Source organism: Artemia sp. Qi Xiang Cuo, chromosome 1, assembly GCF_049724085.1.
Source record: "Artemia sp. Qi Xiang Cuo chromosome 1, ASM4972408v1, whole genome shotgun sequence".
In the NCBI taxonomy this organism is placed as follows: domain Eukaryota; kingdom Metazoa; phylum Arthropoda; class Branchiopoda; order Anostraca; family Artemiidae; genus Artemia; species Artemia sp. Qi Xiang Cuo.
The window spans coordinates 5,897,566-5,914,036 of record NC_142794.1 but is presented as its reverse complement, the minus strand read 5'-3'; the positions used below and the strand labels follow the sequence as shown (position 1 = coordinate 5,914,036).

General features: G+C 35.0%; 2 protein-coding genes and 1 pseudogene across 3 annotated transcripts in view; 2 read left to right on the top strand and 1 right to left on the bottom strand.

The window, feature by feature from the left end:
* The window catches only part of LOC148955948 (E3 ubiquitin-protein ligase UBR3-like), a 263,283-nt gene that overhangs the window by 36,039 nt on the left and 210,773 nt on the right, over positions 1-16,471 (top strand). The window lies entirely within an intron of this gene.
* Positions 1-16,471, bottom strand: part of LOC148955952 (E3 ubiquitin-protein ligase Ubr3-like) — a 107,397-nt gene that overhangs the window by 13,763 nt on the left and 77,163 nt on the right. The gene's annotated exons all lie outside the window — the stretch shown is intronic.
* LOC148955955 (lactosylceramide 4-alpha-galactosyltransferase-like) lies at positions 535-6,858 on the top strand (annotated as a pseudogene). The gene is made up of 2 exons (XR_016142121.1): positions 535-647; positions 5,520-6,858. The product of XR_016142121.1 is annotated as a lactosylceramide 4-alpha-galactosyltransferase-like (transcript).

Sequence of the window (16,471 nt, the reverse complement as noted above, 5' to 3'; positions counted from 1 at the left end):
ATAATAATAAACTGTACAGTGTGCCAACATTATTCTTATATGCCTTTAGTATGTAACTTAAAACCCTTGCCCCGATGGTTCTGGGGGAGTGTCCTCCTCAAAAACATATTTTTTATTTGAAAATCAACTAAGCCGATCAAAACCGCTATCTCAATATTTTGATTGGGTGTGTTTGGGGGAATGATGGGCGTGGGAGGGGGGCTAGTTGCCCTCCAATCTCTTTCGACTAATAAAAAGAGCACTAGCCACTCCAATTTCCAATCGAATGAGCCCTTTTCAAAGTTTCTACGACAACTCCTTCGATACGAAGTGCCCGGGTATGAGAAAAAAAAAAAAAAAAAAAAAAAAAAATGCCTATGATGGAAAGGCATGTGGCCTTGGTCAGTATTTACAACCAAACCGAGGCGAGTATGCGTCTCTTCTGTTTTATGTTTGTCGTCTGACACTGTCAGACTGACAGTCTCTGCTGGTAGTAATAATATTCATAGAACTCTTTTGAAGGTAGTGTGACTACATACATTTTTTGTCTAGATCCCAAGCTAAGGACTGAAATGCCAAGAACATGGCCAAGACCAAGGAATGAAATTCAAAGGAGTGACACCCTTGGTATGCTCCGTTATTTTCTTCTTCGTTCGTCAGGATCAACCGTAAGCAAATTTTTACAGCCTTCGACAATAACCCGTTTACAACGTGTCTTCACAGTAAACCTGGCTATCAACGTTTTTACACTAACAGGCCGTTATTTTAGAATACGAAAATCAGTACTTCAAACAAGCAAAAGAATAAAACAGTCTGATATTTTATAGTTATCTTGCCTCACGATAGTCACATTAACAAGTTATAGGTATGTAACTTAGTATATACCAGCTAAAAGAGATTTATTGAAAACTTACATTCCTTTATTTGTCGAATGACATTCCTTACATTATAAAACAAAATCCAAAATTACACAAGAAATCGACGCATTGGACAAAAAAAATGTTACCTGAAAATCAATCTGTCCTCTCCAACGGAAGGGAGAGGATTAAATAAAAGTAAAGGGTATTATGTTACATTATAACAGTAATTCAAAATGACGTTTTTATAGTATGATTCTCCATCTCCAAAATAGTACTGCTGGTACCGGTTAACTTCTACCTTACTACGTCCTACGTGGTACCGGGACTTCTTCTAAACTAAACACTATAATAACAACTTTGAAATATTTTATTCATTGTATTTTTTTTAGACGCGCTTCTATTTTAACTGAGCATCCCTCCACAAAGCCATATCCAGGGGGTACTATATTTGACCCCCCCCTCCCCGAAATTTTGTTCGCTTCGTAAAAAAATAACAAAAAACATATAAATAAATTTTTGACGCGTTCATCACCCTTACTCTGTACGTTAAAATCTTAAAGTTCTCTAAAAATGTTTCTCATCCAAAATCAACGGTCCTTGTGTTTGAGTAATATTGGGCCGAGTCGCTCCTTACTTACATTTCGTTACCTTAAACTGTTTGATAGCGCACTTGAGGCCGTTTTTAATGCTATGGTTTTCTATAAAAAAAAAAAAAAAAAAAAAAAAACCTTGCTGTTATCTAAGGGCTGCAATGCAGCGTTGGGTGGCGTCACGAAAATGTTGTCTATGCAATTCATCCGAGTGGGTTTCCTACAGAACGTCGAGCATCACCGTAACGTCACAAAGCGACACTGCCAGTTGCACGACGGTCATCATAGCGGTGCTAAACAGTAGTGGGATGTTTTTCCGTGTAGCGATGATTATTTTGCGGAAACGATGAGTGGAAACGTGACTTGGACGAGTGAAAACGGCGAGCAATTAATTGATTTAGTCGTGTACTTGGGTGTAAAATATAACAAAATGCCATAGTTAATGCAATATAAGGTACTTGTCTGTTATAGGTTCGGTCGCTCAAGTTGTTTACCCATTGACACACTGTAGAACCGGTTACTTTGTTTAGTTTCTTTCAGCTTAGCGTGAGAAAAGACAAAGACAAGTGACAGAATATATGGGAAATACATAATTTGCGCTATTTATTTGCACATAAGGGGGTGGGAGGGTGAGGGTAAAGTATTTGGACAGTGTGAAGTTAGAAAACAATTTTTACTTCATAATATGAAGAATAATTGTACCTAACATATTTTGCATGCAGACCCGCTATATGTCTCCCACCCCTAATGTGCAAATATGTAGCCCAAATTTGTTTTAAAAGCATAATACTTTTATCATACTTGGGTATATTTCATTAAGATTAACCTAACTTCCTTTCTTGAGTGGTTGGCGCTATAACAGACAAGTACCCAATATAATTTTAAATAAGAACAATAAATATATAAATTCTTAATATGCAATAGATGGGGATTTTGTCGTTTATTTTCGTGTATAATATAATAAAATGCAATAATCAATGCAATATAATTTCGAATAGAAATAATAAATATATTAATTCTTAATAAACAATAGATGACCATTATTAACAACCGTCAAATGACGGTCACTAGAAAACGGAACAGCTTTTCTAGGAATCCATAGATCGAGAAATGTGTAACCTCTTTTATAAAACAAAATTCTTCGCAAAACATTTCATTTTAAAGATTATGTGTCATGTAATTTAGAGGTTATTTTAAAGGTTAACATGCCAATTTTTAGTACTTTTAAAAAAGTTGCTTATTCTAATTAAATGGCTCTTGTGTTTCAGGAATCGTTCTGACAAAATTTGGACAAAAGGTCAAACTTTAGCGTAAAGATCGGGGTGTTGAAAAGCGGGCAACTCTTCGCCCCAATAAATAAAAATTTCTGTTCGTTTTAAGTTTTAGTGTTGTTCATTACTTTCAGTTGAATAAACTTGTTTTTGTAATTTCTGATCTTTTTCAAATAATGCCGTGAAATCCGGCCCCCCTCTATGAAAATACCCTCCCCCATAAAAAATTCCTCCATGAAAAGTTCCGTCCACGTAAAATAACATCCCTTAAATTTCTATCCTCACCGAAAATTTCACCTCGGAATTTCTTTTGCGGACTGTTCCGCTAAAAAATTCTGCTTGGCATGCTTTCATTTAAAAAAAAGGACTAAATTCTGATTGTTTTTTGAATTATGCAGGAAACCCTACCCTCCGTGTAATTTTTTTCCTGGAAATCCCTCCCCAGGATGAAGTTACTCCATCGTAAAATTCCCTCATGGAGAATGTCTCCCCCGGAAAATTTCCCTCCGTGGAAAAGTCCTCCAGACAATTCCGTCCCCACTGAAAATTTTCCTCGGAACATCTCCGCATGTAAAACTGACTCGGCAAAGAAAAAGTAATAAAAGTATATAGAAAAATACGAAGGATTTTGTGTAAAAATGCAGGCGAATTCCCCAAGTGTAAAATTTCCCCTGAGAAGTTCACCCACGGAAAATTTCCCCTCTGCTGAAAAATGCCTACATACTTCCCAATAACAAATACTATACGTAAACATTGGACAAATTTGATAACTTATAGCTCTTTCTCTAAGAGCTGTAGAGGGCATTTTAACCACAAAGGCATAATTATTGGATCTTTCAACTATGCGCTACAAAATGGCTCTAAAAATTTTGATCAGAGGACTTTGGGGGGGAGGGTTAGTAGGGTGTCTAGCCGCCCTCCAGTCTTTTTGATTACTTTAGAACGGCGCTAGAACTTTCAATTTGTACTCGAATGAACCCTTTGCTATTTTCTAGGACCATTGGGACGATACGATCATCCCTGAGGAAAGCAAAAAACAAACCGCATTTGTGATCTTTCTTCTGCCGAAAAAAAAATATATATAAATTTCACATTTTTTCAGATGGGAGCTTGAAACATCCACAGAAGGGTTCTCTGATACTCTGAATATGATGGTGCAAGTCTGGTCCTTGACTTTCTGAAGGTGTTTTCTCCCTTTTTCGGAATCTTATATATTTAGAATCAGCATAAAAAGCCAATTCTTTTGATGTATCTATTGATATCAAAATTCAGCTTTTAGAGTTTCGGTTACTATGGAGCCAAATCACTCCTAACTTATAGTTTATTAAAACAAACTGTTTGATTCTCAGCTTTGGCGAACAAACTTAAAATGTTAGAGGAGCCAACAATAAATGCAAAGCATCCGCGAAGTAGATTTAATTGCATTAACACCATGCTAGTTGTTGTTTGGACATAAGCTGTGATACCTGTGGTACTTTGTGATGCCTTGGATGTGAGGTAAGATTTGTTTTGTGAGGAAGAATTAACGACAGTACTAAAAGGATTAAAAAATATTAAGGCTCCAGGTGCTGATAGGGTAGTAAATGAATTTCTTAAATATGGTGGCTCTGAGGTTAGAAACAAGTTACTGAAGATTATGAAAATGATTTTTGAAAAAGGGGAAGTACCAAATGATTTTAGTAAAACCTTAATTAAGCCACTTTATAAGAAAGGTGATAAAAGTGAGTGTGGTAATTATCGAGGCATTAGTCTGGTCGCTGTAGGTAGTAAATTACTTAGTAATATGATACTCTTTAGACTGAGAGATGCCGTAGACAAAGTTTTAAGAAAAGAACAATGCGGTTTTAGAAAAGGTAGAGGATGTACCTTTTATCCTCAGTCAAATACCTTTGGTCCTCAGTTTTATAGATTATGAGCAAGCGTTCGATTCTGTTGAAGAGCTTTAGTAAAGGTTTTATCCTTATATGGTATACCAGACAAATACATTAAAGTTATTAGTGCTATATAAGAGACTAACACTGCTGCGGTTAAGGTAGGAAATGAGGTTAGCAGCTGTATTAAATCAGGAGTTAAGCAGGGTTGTGCATGGATTATTTTGATAGACTTTGTTTTAAGGAGCACAGGAAAAACAATGGGAGACCACGGAATCAAATGGGGAGGAAAAACTCTCCTGGACTTAGATTATGCTGATAATTTAAGCATCCTAAATGAAAGTGTGAGCAAAATGAATGAAGTTCTAGAGGTTTTGCGAGTTCAGGGTGCTAGAATAGGTTTGAAAATTATTGTTAGGAAGACTAAGTCACTAAGGCTAGGAATAAGTGAAGATGAAAAGGTGACGTTGGGTAACGAAAAGATTGATCAAGTGGACAGCTTCATTTACCTTGGTAGTATTATTAGTAAAGACGGTGGGAGAAGTGAAGATGTTAAAAGAAGAATAGCCAAGGCTCAGGGTGTTTTTTCACAATTAAAAAAAGTTTGGAAGAATAGGAAGATAAGTCTGCAAACCAAGATTAGAATATTAGAAGCTACAGTGATGACAGTAGTAAAATATGGCTCTGAAGCATGGGCGCTTCGAAAAGTGGATGAAGACCGTGGGAGGGTGTTAATAGGGAGGCTTTGAATAGATTGGAATGGAGGAGGAGCGTGCGTAGTTGCATTGGCCTCAGGCGGCCAACACAGGTGCTGCGATGAGTTGTTAGTAGTAGTAGTAGTAGTACGTTTCCCTCAAGAACCGCATCAGTTCCAATGTTCTCTTTTTAAGTGTAATTATCTTTAATTGTTATTTTAAATCCCACTAATAAATTTATACCTGATTTTAGGTAGAGATGATAACTCAATTCAACTTTCCTCTTTTGCTGGGATTAGTCTTTTTCACATCACTGACAATAATGCGAACACAATGGAAAGATATAACTGAAGAAAAGTGGCTTGAATCCCTAGACAATGCGCAAATTTACACGCTTGAAGAATTCAGCGACCATCATGATTTCAATACAACTGTTATTATTGAAAGGAGCAATGCAGAATTCTTAGACCCTAGACAGTCCTGCTGCGTTGAAGCTGCTTCCCGAGCCCAACATCCATATTCAGTCGCAGTCTATGTGACGGGGATAAAATCAGAGACAATTCAAAAGGAAAATGAATGGATTAATGACTTCTAATTTAAAGCTAATTCATTTAGATGCAGATAATTTTTTTACAAATGGTAACTTACAACGTATTTATAGTGAAGTTAAAAGAAGATCCAGACGCAAAATGGAACACGAAGCAGATTTAGCAAGAATTGCTCTGCTCAAGAAATTTGGAGGATTTTATGTTGATTTAGATACAGTTTTGATGAAACCAACGACACACCTACCATCTTTCTTATTAAAGAACTTTGCCAACGGGATAATGAAATATCGAAAAGGACATCGAATAATAGAGGAAATATATCGCCGTCTGAATGAAACAAAATTCAATCCCGTATCCTATACTGGGCTTGGTAAAGATTTAATTGGAAGGGTTGTGGAAGATATTTGCAATTTCAAAAGAAAGAAAAACAATTTTGCTGAAGCTGCAAAGATTTGCAATATTACGTTTCTCAATGAAGAAACTTTTTTGCCTGTGTTTTGGGGACAATGGAGGAGCATATTTGGAAAACCTATAAAATTAGATTCCTTCAAAGTTGCAACAATGAATGTTGCTTATGCTATCCACTTTAGCAGTTCCTTGACGTCGAACATTCCCGTTATAGGAGGCAAGGGACAGATATTTGAGCAGATAGCTAGAAAATACTGCCCAACAGTGCACAGAATGCTTCCAAAATTTTACTAGTTCAAAGAAACTAAGTAAAATACGAACTGAAATAAAAACGAAAGCATAAAAATAATAAACTAGTTTATTTGTAATTTTTACAACATACTGGCTTTTCATCCATACACGATTGTACTGAAACAACGCAAAGGCTGGTTTACAAAGTATAGGAATTATATTACTAGTCACAAAGTTCTTATTAAGGTCTCTAATATTTGGAGATGGAACAAAATTTGGAAATATTTGGAGATGGGACAAAATTGGGACAACTATAGGTGTCTTTTTGTATTATTTAAAAACCTCTATCCTTTTTTTATCATTTTGCTACATTTTTTTGTAGGTGCTGACAAATAAAAAAAGTTATTAAAATTCGATTTTATTGATACACTTTAGCGAAAGAAAGAACGTAAACAAAAACGCATCGCTCAAGTAGTGCTACTCTATCACATAGAAGTCCTCCAAGAATATACCTTGTTCCCCCTTTGCTTGAAATTGCTGCAGATAATGCGAGTATGATGGTTCTATCACACTACACCATAGAATTTTTGACACTAGCACAACTTAGTACTTTACATAACGTAAGTTTACGTTACATTATGAAGAATGTGATTATGTTTGTGGAGACATAAAAATTATAATAATAACATAAGAATTATGTTTATTCTGGAGAATTTGATTACATTATGGAGAATTTGATTTGGTTTGTTACATTATGGAGCAACAAAGTAGAATTCCTGGATGAGTAAATAATAAAATTTTGAAAACAAATTAATAAATTTTTCCTAGAAAGCCTTTCCAACTAAATCACAGCTAGACTCTCCATTTCACATTTTTAAATAGTTTGCTTAGGAAGATTTGCTTAGGATGATTATGATATTTTCATAGATTTTTACGTTAGCCAAAATGTGAAAAGACACGTTTAAAAGTGGTAGATTTTGCTTAACGTAACGTACGCCAACCACTTAGCACAGAAAATGACGTACGTAGTGTGAAAGCCACTTGAAACGCAAGAATATGCGCAATGAGTATGATCCGATGAGTGGCCAACATGAAACCTGCTCATGAGCAACATGAATGCAAGCGAGCAACATGAATAAACTAATTACGAATATTCCCTTACTAAATTCATAACCCTAATATGGATTTTTAAAAAATTTCAAAGACCACATTTTATATTAATATTTAACTGTGCAAGTTTATTATAGCAAAATTATACCAAATTAAGTTGACAAGATTTAAGACAATTTCCATTTTAGAATATTTGAAAACAGAAGTCGATAGAACGTCGCAAAGAATAATAAATTAAAATGATAAACTAGTCTACCTAATTGCAATTAGGTGGCCTACCTAATGTCACCAATTACAGGATTAGAATAGAATATATAAGAATTAGAGTAGATTCAACTAGTTAAGAATGAGATTAGAATAGAATATTCTTCTGAGAATCAGAGTAGAATAAAATAGAAAAGAATTAGATTAGAGTATCCTTCTAAGAATAGATGGTGCATTTCTTTACCTTTAAAAATAGATCTAAAACAAACTTAAATCAAGCTGTTTCAGAGAAGAATATCGTTCTGAGAATAATGGCACATTAACGAAGGTAAGTATTAAATTAGATTAGAATATCCTTCTAAGAATCAGAGTGGAATAAAATAGATAAGAATTAGAGTAGAATATCCTTATAGGAATCGATTGTGCATTTCTTTACGCTTTAGAAATAGATATGAAAAACAGGCTAAATCAAGCAGATTCAGATATACTCTGTTTTAAAATCCTCTGTTCCAAAAATGAGTTTCCAAGACAAAATACTCACAGCTGTAAATGCTTAATTTTTTCCACTTTTAGATCTATTTTTTTGCTACAAAATTATGAGATGAAATACTTAAGATTATGAACATAACTTTGGGAAGTGGAAGCATCTTGTGATTTTAGTAAAATTTACTAAACTTATTTCAAACAATGTATAAAGTGTAATAATTAATGAAACGTTGGTTTGATTTCGGTAGGAAACAAATTACTTAGTATGATGGTACTTTTTATTCTTAGAGATGCCGCAGATAAAGCTTTAGAAGAAGAACAGCATGGTTTTAGGAAGGGGGGTGCACTGATTAAATACCACTCTTGAATTAATGATTGAGAAGTGTCTGAATCATCATATCCCTTTAGTCTTCAATTTTATAAATTACTAACAAATACTTGACTCAATTAACAGAACAGCGAAGTTCTGTTAATTGTGAATAGTGAAGTCCTATTTGTGTTCGGTATATCATATAAGTACATTAAAGTGGTTATTGCTTTGTACAAAAACAATGGTGTGGTATACCATTAAGGTATGAAGTAAGGTGAGAAGTTTGTTCGGCGTGGAACCAAGAGTTAAGCACGGGCGTGCTTAACGGACGATGCTATCCCCATTTATGAAGATTTTTTGCCCTATCGAACACGACAAGGAATTGGGAGAACAGAATGACAAATGGGGAGGCAAAACTCTGCTAAACTTATATTATGCAGTTGATCATAGGCAGCGCAATAGCACTTCTTAAGTAAAGAGCGATGTGGGCACATTTATTTTTTTTGTACTTCGTATAGAAGGAGCTGTCGTAAAAAACTTCGTAATGGGCTCATTAGATTGGAAATTGAAAGCTCTAGTGCCCTTTTTAATAATCGAAAGCGATTGGAAGGCAGCCAGCCCCCCCCCCCTGCACTCATCGTTTCAAAATTTTTAACACATCCAATCAAAATTTAGAGAAAGCCCTTTTATTCATTGTAGTTGAAAGATCTGGGAATTACGTGTTTGAGGATGACAACCCCCCCCCTCCTCCCCCGACAACCCTCAGTTCAAGGGTTGTAAGTTATGCCCCCGGGGCATATAAGATTTTATGGAAACGGTGGGCATATAAACTTCGGAGGGGGGCTCATTGGATTGGAAATCAGGATTTCTAGTGCCCTTTTTAAGAGTAAAAGTGACCCCCACGTCTTAGTTTTCCCAAATGCATCCGATAGATATTTTGAGTTCGCCATTTGTTCAAAAATATTCGAAAGATCACATAACAAGATCTTTGGGGTTGACGTAACCCCCAGAGTCTGGGGGCATGGGTTGTAAGGTTTTTACGGCAGGGGTGGTCGTGTGAACTTTAGAGGAGGCTCATTTGATTAGAAATGTATAGTTCTAGTTCCCTTTTAAGAGTCAAAAGTGATGGTGGGTATATAACTCTCCCCCTCCATGAGACCCTCTATTCCCCAAACGCATCAGATTGAAATTTTAAGATCGCCATTTTGTTGACAACAGTCCAAAGAGCATATAACAATGTTTTCAGGGTTGACACAACCGCCCAGAGCCCAGGGAAGGATAAGTTGAAAAAAAATGGAAGAATAAGAGGATAGTTGCACTAAGAAAGAAGGATGAAGACATATTAGGTGTTTTCCAAAGAATCTACCAGAGGATAGATTTATGTACTCATTTACCGGTCTTCACCAAGACCGCTTCTAAATCTACAGTCTATCTAGATTCTTTCTTGTGCTTCTTTTGTTTTTCATCAGCTTCCATCAGACTCCCAGGCCTCAGGTATGGTCTCTTTTTATTTTTATATGTTGTTTGGCGATTGATTTCTTTTTTATGGTTGTTTGGATATATTGTATTTTCTTTTTTTCTTCTTTTTCTCATTCCCCCTTGTATCCCTGGCCATGGAGCCTTTTGAGGGGGATTAGGATTGTTGTGGTTGGATTGTATGTATTCATTCGATTTTTCAATATAGGCCTATTTTAATGTTTTTTTATTGATATAGTGTTGAATTTAAACGGTATATATTCCCCTCTATTACAGGCCTAGGAGCCTTTGGGGGATTAGCACAATGTGTTTCTAGCGTTATTAATTGATTATGAATAAATACGAATGCTCACAAAAAATGCTCACATTTGACTGACCACATATCAAACAAAAAGCTGTACAAAATTTTGTTCAGCCCCGTTTTCTAGGGCTATAATGAACGAAAGGTTAAGATAGCTAGGCCACGTTTTACGAATGGAGAATTAATTACGGATTGCTAAAGATTCTGAAATTGGTCGTCCATCTGGTGCAAAATAGAACGCAGGTCGTCCCCGAACGGAGTGGAAATAGGCCATAAAGAGAGGATTTGAAGAGAATTAGAGTTTCACAAGAAGCGTCAAGTTGTGAGTAGATCTGGATGTAAGAAAAGTGCGCTTAGCTCTATTGGCCTTGATGCTAAAATGAGCTGTTGATGGTAGTGATAGCAGCACTATACCAATAAATATCTTATCTTATATTGAACAAAAGAAGAATGCTATGAATACAAACCACAACATTAAAAGTAATAACAGACGTTATTACCTATTCCTTACATTGGGATACTATATTAAAATGTTAGCTGTAAGTTTTATTTAGCTAGTTGATTTTTAACACATCTGAAATGACTGGATTTTAAAGAAAGAAAATATTGATGAAAATTAATTAGATATAAAACTATCAAAATTAAGTGGATTCTCAAAAATATACAAATGTAACACAAAAAGCAAAAAATCAAGAAATAGAATGCATCTTATTTGGATTCTGGAACCCAGAACAATCCATTTGCAATGTCTCTGGAAAACATCTAGCAAATCTTCAACCCTTTTTCGGAGCGCCCAAATGTGCAAATATATAGCCCAAATTATATTATTATATGATCTAAAGTATTGTATAAACTAGGCCTACAGTATTTCATAATGATTAACCTAACTTCACTTCTCGAGTGTTTTCTACATTGTACGGGAGTGCATTTGTGCAATTGTAGCACTTTTCGAACTGACCGTGGTGACAACCTTTCGTACAGTGTCACTTATCTAGATTTAAAAGGGAAGGGGATTGAAACATCCATCTAATAGTTTCTACAGCCAGATATATTATTATCCGACTTAACAGGTTTTGCATCTATATTTTGCTGCCCCTAATAAGTATTGTCATTGGTTTTTAGTAAAACACAGCCAAAAATACATCAAAATGTTAACCCACTAGCATATTTTATTTCTAGCATATTTATTTCTAGCATATTTTATTGCGAAACATTTGAATTTTTCCAGTGGCTACTATCGACTTCGTTCTTTTTCCTACCGTATTTCTAAGTATGGTTAAATAATCTAATTTTAGCTCTAATAAACTATTAATAGCCTGTTAACTCTTTTCTCCAGTTATCCTCAGTATATTTCTTCTAAATCTTAGTTTTATCATAGGAAATGACATGACATAAATCAAAATATGCAAAATTTAACTAATATGTTGATTTATTACGTTACATATCCAATTTGCTCTTTATTTAATTACGTATGTTGCATTTAACATAATTTCTATTTACTAAATTGCTCATTATTCAATCTTCTTGTTTATAAAATTTGTTACATACAACTCATTGCAGTACCGAACCATCAGAGACTCCTCCGGAGGAGGAGTCTCACTTCTCCAGAGTGAAACTCCTCCACCAGAGGACCCACTCCTCCGCCTCAATTTATTTGAAAATTCACTCTTTACTCCCTCTTCCTTTAAATTCTTCCTTGTGACCTCTTCTCATCCCGTTTGGGGAAGATTTATTTTCGTTTTGCCTCAGAAGGATGACGAAAAAGCAAAATCATTGGCAATCTGCCATCCATAACACATGTTAAACATATTAAATGCTAGATTAACAATAACAAACAAATTCATTTTTCGAAATCTCGTTTGATTTTCAACATAGGTTCTTCTAAATAAATAAGTCAAATATTTCTAGGCTTAATAATGTCTCCTTGCAAAACAAACTAATGCTTATATAACATTAAATTAAAAAAAAAAAAAAACGGTTTTTTCAACTGAAAGTAAGGAACAACATTAAAACTTAAAACGAACATAAATTATTACGCATATAAAGGGGACAGCCCCTCCTCAACGCCTCGCTCATTACACTAAAGTTTTTTAGTACTTTTAGAAAAAGCGTCTTATTGTTCTAATTAAACGGCCCGGCCCTTGTGTTCCAAGAGTCATAATTAAAAAAATGGGACAAAATTCAAACTTTAGCGTAAAGAGCGAGTTGATCAGGAACTAACCGTCTTTATATACGTAATAATTTCTGTTCGTTTTAAGTTTTAATGTTGCTCCTTACTTTCAGTTGAAAAAACTTGTTTTTTTTATTTAATTTCTGATCGATTTTTAAATAATGCCAGGAAACATGGCCCCACCTCCACGGAGAGACCCTCTCCCCACGAAAATATCCTCTAGACTATTAAATCCCGGTGAAAATTTACCCCGAAAAATTACTCTTAACCACTCCGCGCGTAAAATTGAGACGGAAAAGAGAAAGCAAGACATATAAAAAGAATTTTGTATAAGAATTCTGGCAAATTCCCCCAGTGTATAATTTTTACTGATAAGTTCACTCCCTGGAAACTTTCCTCCCCATGGAAAATACCCCGTGAAAAGCCCCCGCAGAAAATTCGTCCCCCACCCCCTCCCCCGAAAATATATGCCTATATCCCAATAACAAATACTATTCGTAAACAAGGGACAAATTTTATAACTTAAAGACCTTTCCCCTGGGGCTGTGGGGGGTCATGTTATACCCAGAGTCATAGTTATTGAGCCTTTCAACTATAATGAACAAAATGGCTATCTCAAATTTTGATCCGACGATTTTGGGAAAAAGGGGTGGGGAGGGGGGTTTAGTTGCTCTCCAATTTTTTTGGTCACTTAAAAAGAGCACTGTGACTTATAATTTTTGTTCGAATGAGCCTTCTCCGATATTCTAGGACCCCTGGGTCGATACGATTACCCCTGGAAAAAAAACAAATAAATACACATCCGTAACCTTTCTTCTGGCAAAAAATACAAAATTCTACATTTTTACAGATCGCAGCTTGAAACCTCAACAGTGGGGTTCTCTGGTACGCGGAATCTGATGGTGTGATTTTCATTGAGATCACTTGACTTGACTGAGATCACCAAAAAAATTGGGCTCCCCGAATCCCCGAAAATCACGCAATCACGGTGCCACCCCTAGCGATTTATCACCAGTAACTTCCCCTTCCAAATATTACTTTGCATACCATAATTCTTCACTACTCACTTGTTCATTAATTTTCGTTTCTTTTGTTACTTTGCATGAAAACCAAACAGATGCAATATGCAATTGCACATATTGCAATATACACAGTTCTTCATATGTTGACAAAAAAAAGTATCGTCTTTATGAAATGAGTTTAAATCATTTCAAATGTAGTTTCCCAATCGCTATTTCTAACATAGTTGGTAATCAAGAATTTTATTTTCAAGTTGAATAGAATTATAGAATGAATTCACTACTATACAGCTTTAGCCTTCAGTTGGATTTTGAAATTGTCATCCGTCAGATTGTTTCTACACCTGATTTGTAAGTTTGCAGATTTTTGTTTCTTTTTTTTGCTGTTTTTAGATAAGATTTTCTTAATGTTTAATACTCAATTGTTGAACGCATGAATGTTTACTATTCAATTGTTCGGAAGCTACCCCAAAAATATCACCCATAAATAAATTGTAAATTACTGCCTATAGGGGGGGATAGGGGGCTATCATCTTTTTTTTTTATTGAAAGCAGGGATGCCAAAAGAATAATTATTTTTTTTCATTTAAAGTGGAGACAGAAGAAAATGATATCAAATTACCTGGATTGAAATATTTTGATAGACCCAGGGCCCCCCACCCCATTAAGACTTGTTCATTGTCTTGGATATTTTGCGATTTCTCATAGGCTACTGGCCTAATTTGGCTTTCGTGTGTGCTCCCTTTTAATTAGATTCTTTGGATTTTATTGAATGCCACGACGAATCTATGACTCAGTTTTCGAATAATTTGAGGTATTTCTGAATAATTTCGACATTTTTGTTGTTGTCTTTGTACCCCTTTACTCATACCCTCAATTTTTTTCAAGGAACGCTAAGCTGTTTAACGTTATTTTGCGTGTTTGCTTGAACCATATAGTGACCTAGTTAATTGTCAAGTAAATTATTTTTTTAATGTAAAGCTGAGACGGTATCCTATCACGGTGGTATCCAGAGGGGGGGGGGGTATTACATTTAAATGATAATATCTAGAAATTTATTTATTGAAAGCAGGGATCCCAAAAATTTTTTTTTTCAATTTAAAGCAGAAACGGAATTTTATCAAGGTGGTTTCCAGAGGGGGGGGGTGTAGTGAGTTATTACATTTAAATGATAATAACTCGATTTTTTTTTTAAAGCAGGGGTGCCAACAATTTAATTATTTTTTTTTATTTAAAGCAGAGACGGTATTTTATCAAGCTGGTAGCCATAGGGAGGGGGAGGGGCAGAGGGAGTTATTAAATCTAAGTAATAGTACCTTGATTTTTTTTTATTGAAAGAAGGGATGCCAAAAAGTTGAAAAGTTGACAAAAATTAACAAGATTTTCTTGAGTTATACTTAATTCAACACTTGCATGGTTTTATCGTCCAAAGGGAAAGGGACATATGCGTCCAACCCGTTTTTTACTTATTGATGAAACGGGTTTACTTTGAAAACATTCATTCATAAGTACCAGGCAGATTCACATTAAAACGAATTGGTGTGACGAAAGCGATATTGACATCCCCACCTAACGTTGCGTTCGAGTGTCAATGGCGCCCTTGGTCCAGGGCACAAGTAACATTAAAAGGCCAGGTCATAATAAAAGTTTTCAATTTGGGAGGTTCAAGGAGGAGTCTTTGACAGTCTTATGACCTCAGGGTACTAGATGTTGCAATGTTCTTACGTATCTACAGTGGTTTAAAAATTCGATCACCCCACAAATGATTACCAAACATATGCACAAATATGGTAAGTGTAACACTTGGAACATTATAACAGTTTTTTCAAAATTTTTAAGAAAAGCAAAAAAGGCTAAATACCCCTAACTACGATTGCAAGCTATTTTAAAAAGAAACTGTGTAGAGATTTCCATGGAATGACCAGAGCAGAAGCTTTGAGCCTGGGTGGGAATCTAAAAGGAGTCTTTGAGTATTTTGACCACAGGTGACTTATTGTTGCGGCTTTCTTAAATTTGGTAATTTTAGTGAGCATTTGGAAATCAAAGCTTAAACTCAATAACTGATACTAATTGTCCTAACATTTTGCTTTGATTAAAAGTGACGAACTAGGATGAAAATCTTACATCTTTATGGAGCTACTTCAGTCAGCATATTATTTCATTTAATTACATTTAAAACGGATGAGCTTTTCATTTTTTACCAGAAACTAGCTGGCATTTAATTTTTCTTCAAACCGAATAAACCATTAAGTGTTTTTTGTTTCATTGTAATTGAAGTGTTCTCATGTGGTGTTCATCATGTATTTTTCAATTTGATAAATTTACTCCTTTTAGATGCAGTTTATAATTTGACTGACACTGGGTATTTATCAATTTATAATTTGGAATGAATCCCCAAAAGAAAAAAAAAACGAATAATATCCAAAAGAGCAGCCAAAAGCAATAAAAAAGCAGCAGTTCAGCCTTAGCCTACATGACATATATTATATAAGGAAGCCAAAAAACTTTGAAATTCGTTTTTTTAAAATTGTAAGTAACAACTAGTTTTTAACAAAAGAAGTCTTTTTAAGAATCCAAAAGAGCAAAAAAAAAACAATCGATATCCAAGTCACTTATTTGAACTGTTTTACAGGTGACAAAACAGATATAGGCATAGGGCATGATGAAAAAATTAAGCTTCTAAGCTCAAAGTTATATTCATAGTTTTTACCCATATAACTGACAAATTTTGTGATACGGTATTTGAAGTTGTATATGCAGTAATGCTCGATGAAAAAAACTACTAATTTTGATAATCATTTACGTAAAGAATACATAGCTAATAGATACTTCAACTACTCGTATTATGCAAGGGTTCTGAAACACCACAGCCATTTCGTTTCTACCACATTCCTACTTCTCTTGATGAATAACGAAGAAGACCAGTTTCAAGCCAGCGACTT